Consider the following 9,890-nt stretch of genomic DNA (forward strand, 5'->3'; position numbering starts at 1 on the left):
CGACGGCGGGGTACGCGCGTACGCGCGCTCTAGCTTCTCACCCCCGCCCCCCGCCCCCCGTCTACCGCAGAGCGTGTTCGCACGCGCATGCGAGAGGGCCGCGCCTCTTCCCAGCGCAGCCGGCGGGTCAGCTCCTGAGCGGGCGGAGAAGGGCAGTGGGGCTCCGCTCTGTCTTTTTCGGGCCCTTAATCTCTTACGTTACCGGCTTTGCCCGTTTCTAATATTTTAATAGTGGAGGCAAAGTGGACCCTCGCGCCCGGAGGCGACAGAAACGCCCGACGCCTCCTTCCCTCAGACGCGCGCGCGGTCATCGCTCGACTCTTTTTTCCCCCCGGGTTTCCAGTCTTGGAGGCCTTGAGCCAAGTCTCAGTCATTCAAGGCCACAGAGGAAGTTCTCTCAGGTCCCTTTTTCAGTGGTTTGCTTTATTTGCTACATGTTTGAAAGGGCGGAAAAAAACAATGTGCGGGCGTAACGGGAGGCTCAGGCCCAGCGCTGCGATCCGTTTTACTTTTTAAATTAAGCTGTGGAGCCATCTTGGGAAATGTACCGATCCCAGTACAGTATAGTGACCAAATACAAAAGGTGACCTTGGCCGCTTTCAGTTGTTTTTTCAGTCTTTTATTATGTGTTGTATACGAACTTGCTCCGAAGGGCTTGGTGTTTATCGATGTGTATCTGAATATTAAAGTTCCGGTTTAAACTGTAGTGTTTTGAAGAAATTATTAACACTACTAAAGTGCATTTTGTGTTAACTTTGTGATAGAAAACGAAAGGAAGTAATGCTTTTGAATTCCATAAATAAAAACGCTGTATATTTGAGAAGCAATCCAGATTTACATGGCACCAGATCTAAACTATTTCATGCTGCCATGTAAATGATTAAAAATTGTATGATGCACCAATCTTTTGTTAAATTACTTCAGAGGATTTTAAAATGTTGAAGTCCTGTAAATGGCAAAGATCTTAACAAAAGAAAAAAAGAAAAAATGGACAGAAGTACAAATTAAACTGTTAGTTTTAATAAAGTATGGTAGCTTTAATGTTACAGCTTCCTAATGGATTCTTGTACACTTCTTGTGAGAAAGGTCTATTAAAAACCTCATAAAGCTTTGAAAGCAGATATTTGTTATTCCCTAACTTTCATTTGATGACAAAAAAGTGTATGTAAGCAAGACATAGGTTAACCAAGAATTTAAAAACTACCACATATAAAGGGCTGTCACTAAAAAAGCTGCTACACATAATATCAGAATAGTTGTTTGAAGTGGTCATTAAGCTTGATTATTTGCATTTATGAAGGTATTCATACCTCTTACTGTGTACAGCAAGTACTTCAACTTGACTCAGTTCATGTTTGTTGGAATTCAGTTCCCAGATTTCCTAGCCAATGCAATCAACATGCCTGAAGACCAACAGATTGGTGAAAACTATCTTGTAGAAAGAAACCTCACAATCATTTGCATTTCTAAGTTCAGCTGGCATCCAGCTACTTTGAATACAGTAAGACCATTTTAATTTTCAAACATGTCAATATTTGATTTCCATTTCAGTCCTAGACAAAATTTTAAAAGTAAAAAATATTGATTTAACAGATTGCCAAAAAATTGTGTGAGGGATTTGGGGACTTTCAAGCCTGCATTGTATTTCTTATTCCATGAAGATAGTATTAAAATAATACTTGCTTAAAAGGTTTTTGGAACCACTCTTATTTGCTATTTATTTGCCCAAGAAGTGTAGTGTTCTTAGGCCTATTTTCTTTCATTCAGGTGTTGCTGTAAACAGAAAAGGAAAGAAGAATATGATGTATTTCATAAAGAGTGTCTGAAATGATTCAGTTAAATGTCTTCATCAGGGACAAGAAATCCTTGTACCTTTTTTGGGCCCCTGAAAAGGAATTTAATCAAGAATGTGCTTTTAAAATGAATTGAAAATGCAATAATTATAAAAAGAACCCTTTTATTTAAGTAAAGGTATTTGAAAAATGTTGAATACTGTATTATTTTTAAAATCTGGGCTATCTTGCATTTTCCTTAGCTTCTCTGAATGTGTGAATGTCATTTATATAAAGAGAATCCTTCTTATTTCATTTCCTTAGCACCTAACAAATTACTGAGGGAATATAGTTGTTCTTACAAAAACCAACACCATTTATTGATTTACAAAATATGTCACTGATCTCCATTGGATAATGTCAATGATGTTTTGAAAATATGTTATTTTTTCACCCTTACTGTATGACCTTTTCCTCAGGAAATTACTTTTCTCAAGTTACATTTGCTTTAAATTATCTTTTCTCATATGTTCTTGTTTGTATCTTAATGTAGAGTTGTCATACCTGGACTGCATGAATATAGATGACCACTGGGTGGAAACAAAGATACACAGGAAACTTTAATATACTGCCATCTTGTGGCTATCTGAATCTAGGTGTGGCTCTACTTAAATGTCAGTGCTGAGAGAGAATATTTATATCTAGGTTAAAATGAGGGGTCCTTGGTGTTCTCTGAGTTTGGTTCTTTTCTTGCAGACATTTCATTACCCAAACTACGTAACATAACATGGCCTAGGCCCGGGATATTTGCAGGACCGTCTGCTGCCGGGAACGACTTCCCATCGCCCAGTGCGCTAACACAGAGAGGGCCTCCTCAGGGTGCCGTCGGCTAGACAATGTTGGCTGGCGTCCCCCAGGGGGAGGGCCTTCTCTGTGGGAGCGCCAGCCCTGTGGAACCAACTCCCCCTTGAGCTCCGGATGGCCCCGGATCTCCGGTCCTTTTGCCGTGGCCTTAAAACTTTCTGACCTGGACTGATGACAGGGTTTTTTAAAATGTTTAATTTTTAATTGTTTAGTTTAACTTATTTATTGGGGCTGTTTATTTAATTTCTTTTAACTTTTGTATTGTTTTTATTGTTGTTAGCCACCCTGAGTCCTTCGGGAGATAGGGTGGCATATAAGTCCCAAAAATAAATAAATAAATAAATAAATAAATAAATAAATAAATAAATAAATAAATAAATAAATAAATAATCAGTGCTAGTGGAGAATGAGGTTTGCTTTCATTTTATATTCTAGGGTTTTGCCCTGTCAGTATTGGTGGGGGTAGTCTTGGGCTGTTGGTTGGGCTGTTTACTCTAGTTGGGCTTTGGTTGGGCTGTTTACTGTTAGCTTGTTTGATAGCATTATTTGCTTTTTGATTCTTAGTCTAATGCTAATCTTGGTGTTAATCTCTGCTCATCTGGGTATTTATTTCTGGTGAGGAGATATTCTGATCCAGCAGAGCGCAGACTATCAGAGCCCATCCATGAACACCAACTAGCAGTCAAAAGAAATAATGAAACCATAGTTTCGACTGGTAAGCTGATCATCTTAGACCAAGCCAAGTCTCAAAAACACTAGAGAATTCCTGGAAGCATAGCACCTTGACAAATCAGCCATCAACAGGCACATAGGAATAAACAATTTCTTCTTACCATTCAAAAGAGACAATGCCAAAGTGAGACCAGAACACTTCCTTACCAGCAATCATATTGTGAAGTATGCAGAATGACATGGCAGTCCGTCTGGTAAACTCGTAAGATTCGTTTTTCTCGCCATACACATGTATACGGTACATAACCCGAACTAGACTTGTTTCTCTGTGTCATATAATATATGTGGGTATATGCATAATTCTGTATTTTTGTCATATTTATGTAGTATATATTGATGGTGACCCTTTACGAGCTGAATGCATTGAAATTTCATTTTAATGTATACCGATTATGTACATTCAAAGTAACAAAAGTTATTCTAGTCTAATCAACACCCAGATGACCAGAGATTAATGTCAAGATTAACATTAGACTAATAATCAAGAAGCAAACAATATCCCAATCAAGGAATTGCCAAACCAGCTAACAATAAACAGCCCAACCGAAGAACCCAGGAGAACACTCCCACCAACACTCATAGGGCATGCCGCTATAAAATGGGAGCAAGCTCCACTCACTACTAGTGCTGATGAAGTTACCTAGTTTTGGGTAATGAAACATCTGCAAGAAAACAACCAAGCTCTGAGACCATAACGATCCCTTACATGTCAGAAAATGGAAAAAAAACCTTGACTGCTATCTAGATAATTTACAGTTCTGCTTTCCACTGTCTGAAAATCAGGTACATATAATAGAAATTTGAATTACGAAAACAGCAAGCTACTTTGTAATTGGACTAACTAGGAATATATTTTGGGCAAATGTTCCCTGTCTGCTTTTTTGAAAATACCAAAGGTTAAACCTAGTCTATTACTTTGCACTTTATCATGGTCTTATACTTCATTTTATTAGTCTATTACAACTTTTAGTTAGTAGCTGCTTGTTAACTATATGTATACTTACATGGATAAAAAAACTAATGCAGTAATTTCACTAAATATAACCCCAGGCATACTACTACACTTCCAGGAAGTTAAATTGCATAAGAATTTTGTTGGCTCAGTTCTTCATGCATTTGTATGGGAACAGTCTCACAGACATCATATGTAAGATAGCAGGATATTCCATTCCAGGTCTGAGGTCATACTATACCAAATACTCTCAGTGTTTGCTTCAAGCTACCAAAGTCTTCTGATGCACTTAGCCAGTGAGCACTTTTTCTTGTTTGTTACAAGTTAGTCAAGTACATTTATTTCATTTACTGTTTTTGAAAAAATGACATTAAAATTTTGCCCTGAACATTAAAGACACCAGGCTGAACAGTTGTTCAGTAGTTTTTGATTTTTCAAGCCCTGATAGACATCAGCATGCCAAGACTATCTGTTAGTAAGTGCTTTGAATTCTTGTAACCTCATGCTTGTTTCATGAGGACCACACAATTTTCTACAGCAGAGGTTCCCCAACCTTTTGGACACCAGGGACCGGTTATGTGGAGAGAGGTTTTTCCACAGACCAGACGGGGTGTGGTTTTGTGCTGCCTGCACCCTGCAGATGGCGCCTTGCTTGTTTGTGCAGACCAGTTGCTGGCATGCCATGGCCCAGTACAGTATAAACAGTACAGTATAAAAAGTTTATACTGTAGACCCTTGCTCTACAGTATAAACTTTTTTTTGCAAAAGGAGGAATTGGAAAGCAAAGTAATGCAAATAGACATTAGAAAAGACAAAGGTTGTAAATAACTGTTGTGCACACTCAAGTCCCATAGAAATACAAAGAGCTTAATCACATTGATCCATTCCCCCCAAATAGGTTGTATTTGCAATTGTTACTACTTATTGTTAATCTATTGATTTGTTTTAAAATTTCAATAAAATGATTTCAAAATATGGTCATTAGCTTACAAATTGACAATGAACATACCCATTCTTCTGTCTAAATAAAGTTGAAAATAACGCTTTATACCTTTAACTCTAGAGGAAAGCAGGGAAATCAGGCTGTTCAAGTGGATATAAAGATTTATTGTAAGCCTAAGGTCTCTACAAGAATCTGAACTACAATTTGGCGGTAGATAAGGAATTCACAGTGGGCTGGACTTGGATCTCTTGTGGGCGTAAGGGAACTCGTAACTGATGACATGTTTGGTCCCTTCCTCGGGCTCAGCCTAGTCATCTCCTACATCTGTCTTCCAGCTTTTGCCCATCAAAAATGGAAACCACATTTTAGATGCTGTCAGAAAGCAGCATCTCTTGTGCAGCCCTGATAAAATCTGGTGCTTTATAAGGCATTTCTGTGTAACAGTGAGTGTGAAACCTGAATGTAGAACACACAGACTTTCAACATTTTACTGACATACCTGAGAAGGTTATTAATGAGGGGAAAGGGCATTAATGAGCTTTAGCTAATAATCATGTTTGTTTTACACAAACTGGTATCAAATGTGATGAGAAATATAGTTGGGCAGATGTTACTGCATCATCTGCTAGCAGGTTTACCTTAAACATTTGATTGGCCTTCATGGAAAAAATGGAGGACAAACTAGGATTTTAGCTAGTATAACTGTTTATACATGTAAGATCATCAGATAATGATTTACAAAAATCAACATGTGAAACATTCCATGGATAGGTTACATATCAAATTAATGAGATCCTCAGAATGTTTTAAAGAATGTTAGTGTTTCAGCAATTTAAATAGTTGTCAGTATTTAACATACAGCCACTAGAAATTTTCAGAAAGGAATGGTATGATTGGCAGATTTTTCTATCCATGGGCTATTTTAAATCTGCATTTAATTTTTATATCTGAATATTGATATAGAAATTAAGAAAATACTCTCTAATTGGATGATACGGATTAAAAGTAGAAACATACATGGAAAATTAGTGCATTATTCTCAGACCAAAATTGAGCTCCTCCCCGTTTTGTTTTGTCTTTGCTTCATGCATTCTGTTTTCTTGCTCATTTCCAAATCTCTTGCACAAGAAAATAACTGAAAATTTATTTCACTGACATTTCTAAAAATATTGGGAAAGATTATTTACTTAAATTTAGAATTGGAACTAAAATGAAATACAGGTAGAAAGTTCAGATAGTACTTTGTCATGTAAATAATATTGAAGTACAGGTAGAAAAATAGAAATATTACATGACATTAACTGAATGTAAAATTATTTTACTAACAATGGCAGTAAATATTTGAAGTTCTTAGTGAAGTTCACTCAAGGTCTAAACAAATGTTAAACAACCAAATGATAATCTCTTTTTAGAATTAATTACTATTAGGAGAGAAGTAATTGTTCCATGCTACATTTGTAGGTACATTTATTTCAGAAAAAATTGAGACACTCAAATAGGATATACTTCAGAATGAATACTTTAAAATTACTCTGAATGAAATTATCCATTAAATTACAGGAACAGAATCATATACATAACATCTTGAGCAGTGAACTTTGTTATGATTGTGATTGCTACCAGTATCATGTATATCTTGCTGCCTACCCAAACAAATAATCTGGATATACATTTAAGTTATAATGTGAATAGCAGTATCATATGGTAAAGTGTTTCTTTGGCTTGCTCATGCTTATCTTTGCTGATCACATAGCACAAAGATTGCCATCTTGCTCATCCCATTAACAATACAAATCCACACTAATCTTTTTAGCTGTGTTCCAGTCTTGGGAAAGTTGAAGAAAGCTATTATTAAGGAAAGTCTATAATCTTGCTTATGTGAGACCAATCTTCTTACTGAATTCAGTGCAGACGGCATTTGTGCCATGTTCTAAAATCTATGTCTCTTGTTCTAGAGTACAAATGCAAAACAGGATTGGATCTATACTTTTGTAATATTTCACAAACCAGTTACAGAGTCATGGCACATCAAATATTGGCTAATAAAAAACTGGGTAAATAAATCATTCCCTATATGCCTAAGAGCAACACTTAGTGCAAGTCATGCCGGAAATAAAATTGAGCAATCTTGAACTTTCTACACATGAGCTGTATGTTTTAAAGCTTGAAAGTTTGAAAAAGGCTTTCCTTTTCTCCAACGTGAAACCAGAGAGTCAGAGGCAACAGAGCTTTGTAGTAATAAATGTTGAGGGAACACTCATGAAGATGTGAATTATGGTAACAGATAAGAACCAACATTCTATAACATAAAATGCATTACACTATACTTCAGATGAACAGGGAAGCAGGATTGTATTTGTTTTAAATTTTGTGAACTTAAAAGTACATTATGAATCTTGTGAGAACATAGTTTTGAAAACTTGCCTTTTTCTAGGCAAGCAGACACCATCATAAAAAACACAGTCCACTGTTTTTTTATTTTTGAAGAAAATGTGGCCATTTCGAGTCAGAAGCATTTATGGAAACTCAAGTGGTGCTAGAAATGGTTGTTGTGCAGAAGGCAAGCTTCCCATTTGACAAGAAGTAATTAAAAATGTGTAAAAGCCCAGGTGAGGCAGGCAGCCTGGAAGGTGCCAAGGGATCCATCCATCTGTTTTTGACCTGATCCCTCTGTAATATTTATGAATGAAATGGGCAAGTTAGTATTTTGTGAAATACGTTTACTGCTCTCTGCGTCACTGAAATAACACTATAAAGGAAAGTCTTTTCTGGACTTCTGTGGAAGGAATGATAATGTGCACATATTTATATCTTTGTATCATCAATGTGCTACACTGTATGTTTCAGACAAGGGGCCTCTTTGAGGAAGAAGTGCTCTGATCTAGTGGGAAAACTTGCCAGCCACTCAACCAAGGAAACCTGCTGTTCAATTGCTGTATTGAGAAACATCAGCTGGCCAGCAAGCTAGGATGCCTGCCAAAACAACCTGCAGCAGCTTGTCTTAAGCTGGAACTACTCAAACTATGAGTAGGCTTTGCACATGTTGGCCAGCCACGTGTCCCTACTTGGCTTGTGGGACACCCAAAAGACTAGATAGTGGCTGCAGCTGCATTTCTGCTCTGAGGAGTGTAAGGTTATGCTTAAGCAGACTTGGGGCTACAGTGCAGGCCAAAACTTTTGTTTTAAATGTTGGTATATCACATTGGACTAAGGTATGGCTTAACTATGGTTTGCTGAATAAGCGACAATAGGCCAGCTGCCATAATATATGCTTTAACAGAATAAGAGAGTTGGAAGGGACCTTGAAGGCCTTCTAGTCCAACCCTCTGCTCAAGCAGGAGACCCTATAACTTTCCAGACAAATGGTTGTCCAATTTCGTCTTAAAAGCCTCCAGTGATGGAGCATCCACAACTTCTAAAGGCAGGCTGTTCCATTGGTTTATTGTTCTCACTGTCAGGAAATTTCTCCTTACTTCTAGGTTGCTTCTCTCCTTGATTAGTTTCCGACCATTGCTTTATAAACTATAGTTATCAGATTCATAAAACATAAACCCAAACCAAGCAAATCACAATATATAATGTGTGAATGTACACTCTGGGTCTGTTGTTTGACAAAGTCACAAACTTCGTCATCAGCAAGGAGTTCCAGAGACATATACTGAAGGCTGAATTTCTTTGATTTAGATCCCACTTTTCTCCTGGGAGCTGGCATATAGGGCAATCTCCTCCATTTTCCAGCAATAATTACCTGAGAAATAGGTTGGGCTAAGATAAAGTGACTAAGCTCCAAGTCATCAAGCAGGCTTCCATAGCAGAGAATGGATCTGAATCTGAGTTTCCCCAGTCCTAGCCTCACACTTGAACCACTGCACTAAATGGGGCTTTTTCAAATTGCAAGCTGAGTTTATCGCTCCAAAAGGAAATTCAATTCATGGCCTATTCAGGAAGAAAGACAGCATTCAAAAGCAGATTTGGCTTAAATAATTCACCTCTGCTTATTTTTTTATTTCCTGAATCAAAACTGTAGTTTTTCTCACTCCACACAGAGAGCTAAAGGAGATTACGTCATCTTTTGCTAAGAGAGAAGGTATGTTCACAACCCCCTTCTCTGATTAGTTTTTCCTAAGCAGAACATTGCAGAATAGCTCTCTATCCAGGAACAATCTCCCAACAATTAGCTCTCACTGAGGGGCATAACTTTAATATCTCAGGCAATTAACATTCCTTCCTCAAGTCAGACTCCAGTCAAGAATTATCCCGAAGGCAAATCACACTGGTAATCTTTGTTAATACCAACAGCAAAACTCAGAACAATGTGTTATTGTTACAAGTGGCTGCATTAGGATGTTTGGGTGGGAAACATTACTTTGGAGAGCAGGACTAACTTAGAGAGTTGGTTTAGAATTTCATTGAAAAAATAAATCAGCAAGAACCAGTGCAAAGCAATTGGGCTAGGACCCAGGTAGCTTAGATTCAAATCTTTATTCAACCATTATTCACTAAATTTCATGTGCCCTGCTTGCTATAAACCTCTCAACCAGCCATAATATATTTGCACACAGTGCAAAGCCAAAACCATACAAATAAGATTTTGGCTTAGCAGCCAACCAAATACTGTGGGTGAGTT

General features: G+C 37.6%; 1 long non-coding RNA gene across 1 annotated transcript; it reads left to right on the forward strand.

Moving 5' to 3' along the window:
- The first annotated feature begins 125 nt into the window (after window positions 1–125).
- LOC308666383 lies at window positions 126–5,277 on the forward strand. Its single transcript, XR_014026113.1, has 3 exons — window positions 126–583; window positions 1,370–1,501; window positions 1,768–5,277. It is a non-coding gene; the product is annotated as an uncharacterized lncRNA (long non-coding RNA).
- The last annotated feature ends 4,613 nt before the right edge of the window (window positions 5,278–9,890 follow it).

This window comes from Vipera berus, assembly GCF_964194415.1.
Source record: "Vipera berus genome assembly, chromosome: 3".
NCBI lineage: Eukaryota > Metazoa > Chordata > Lepidosauria > Squamata > Viperidae > Vipera > Vipera berus.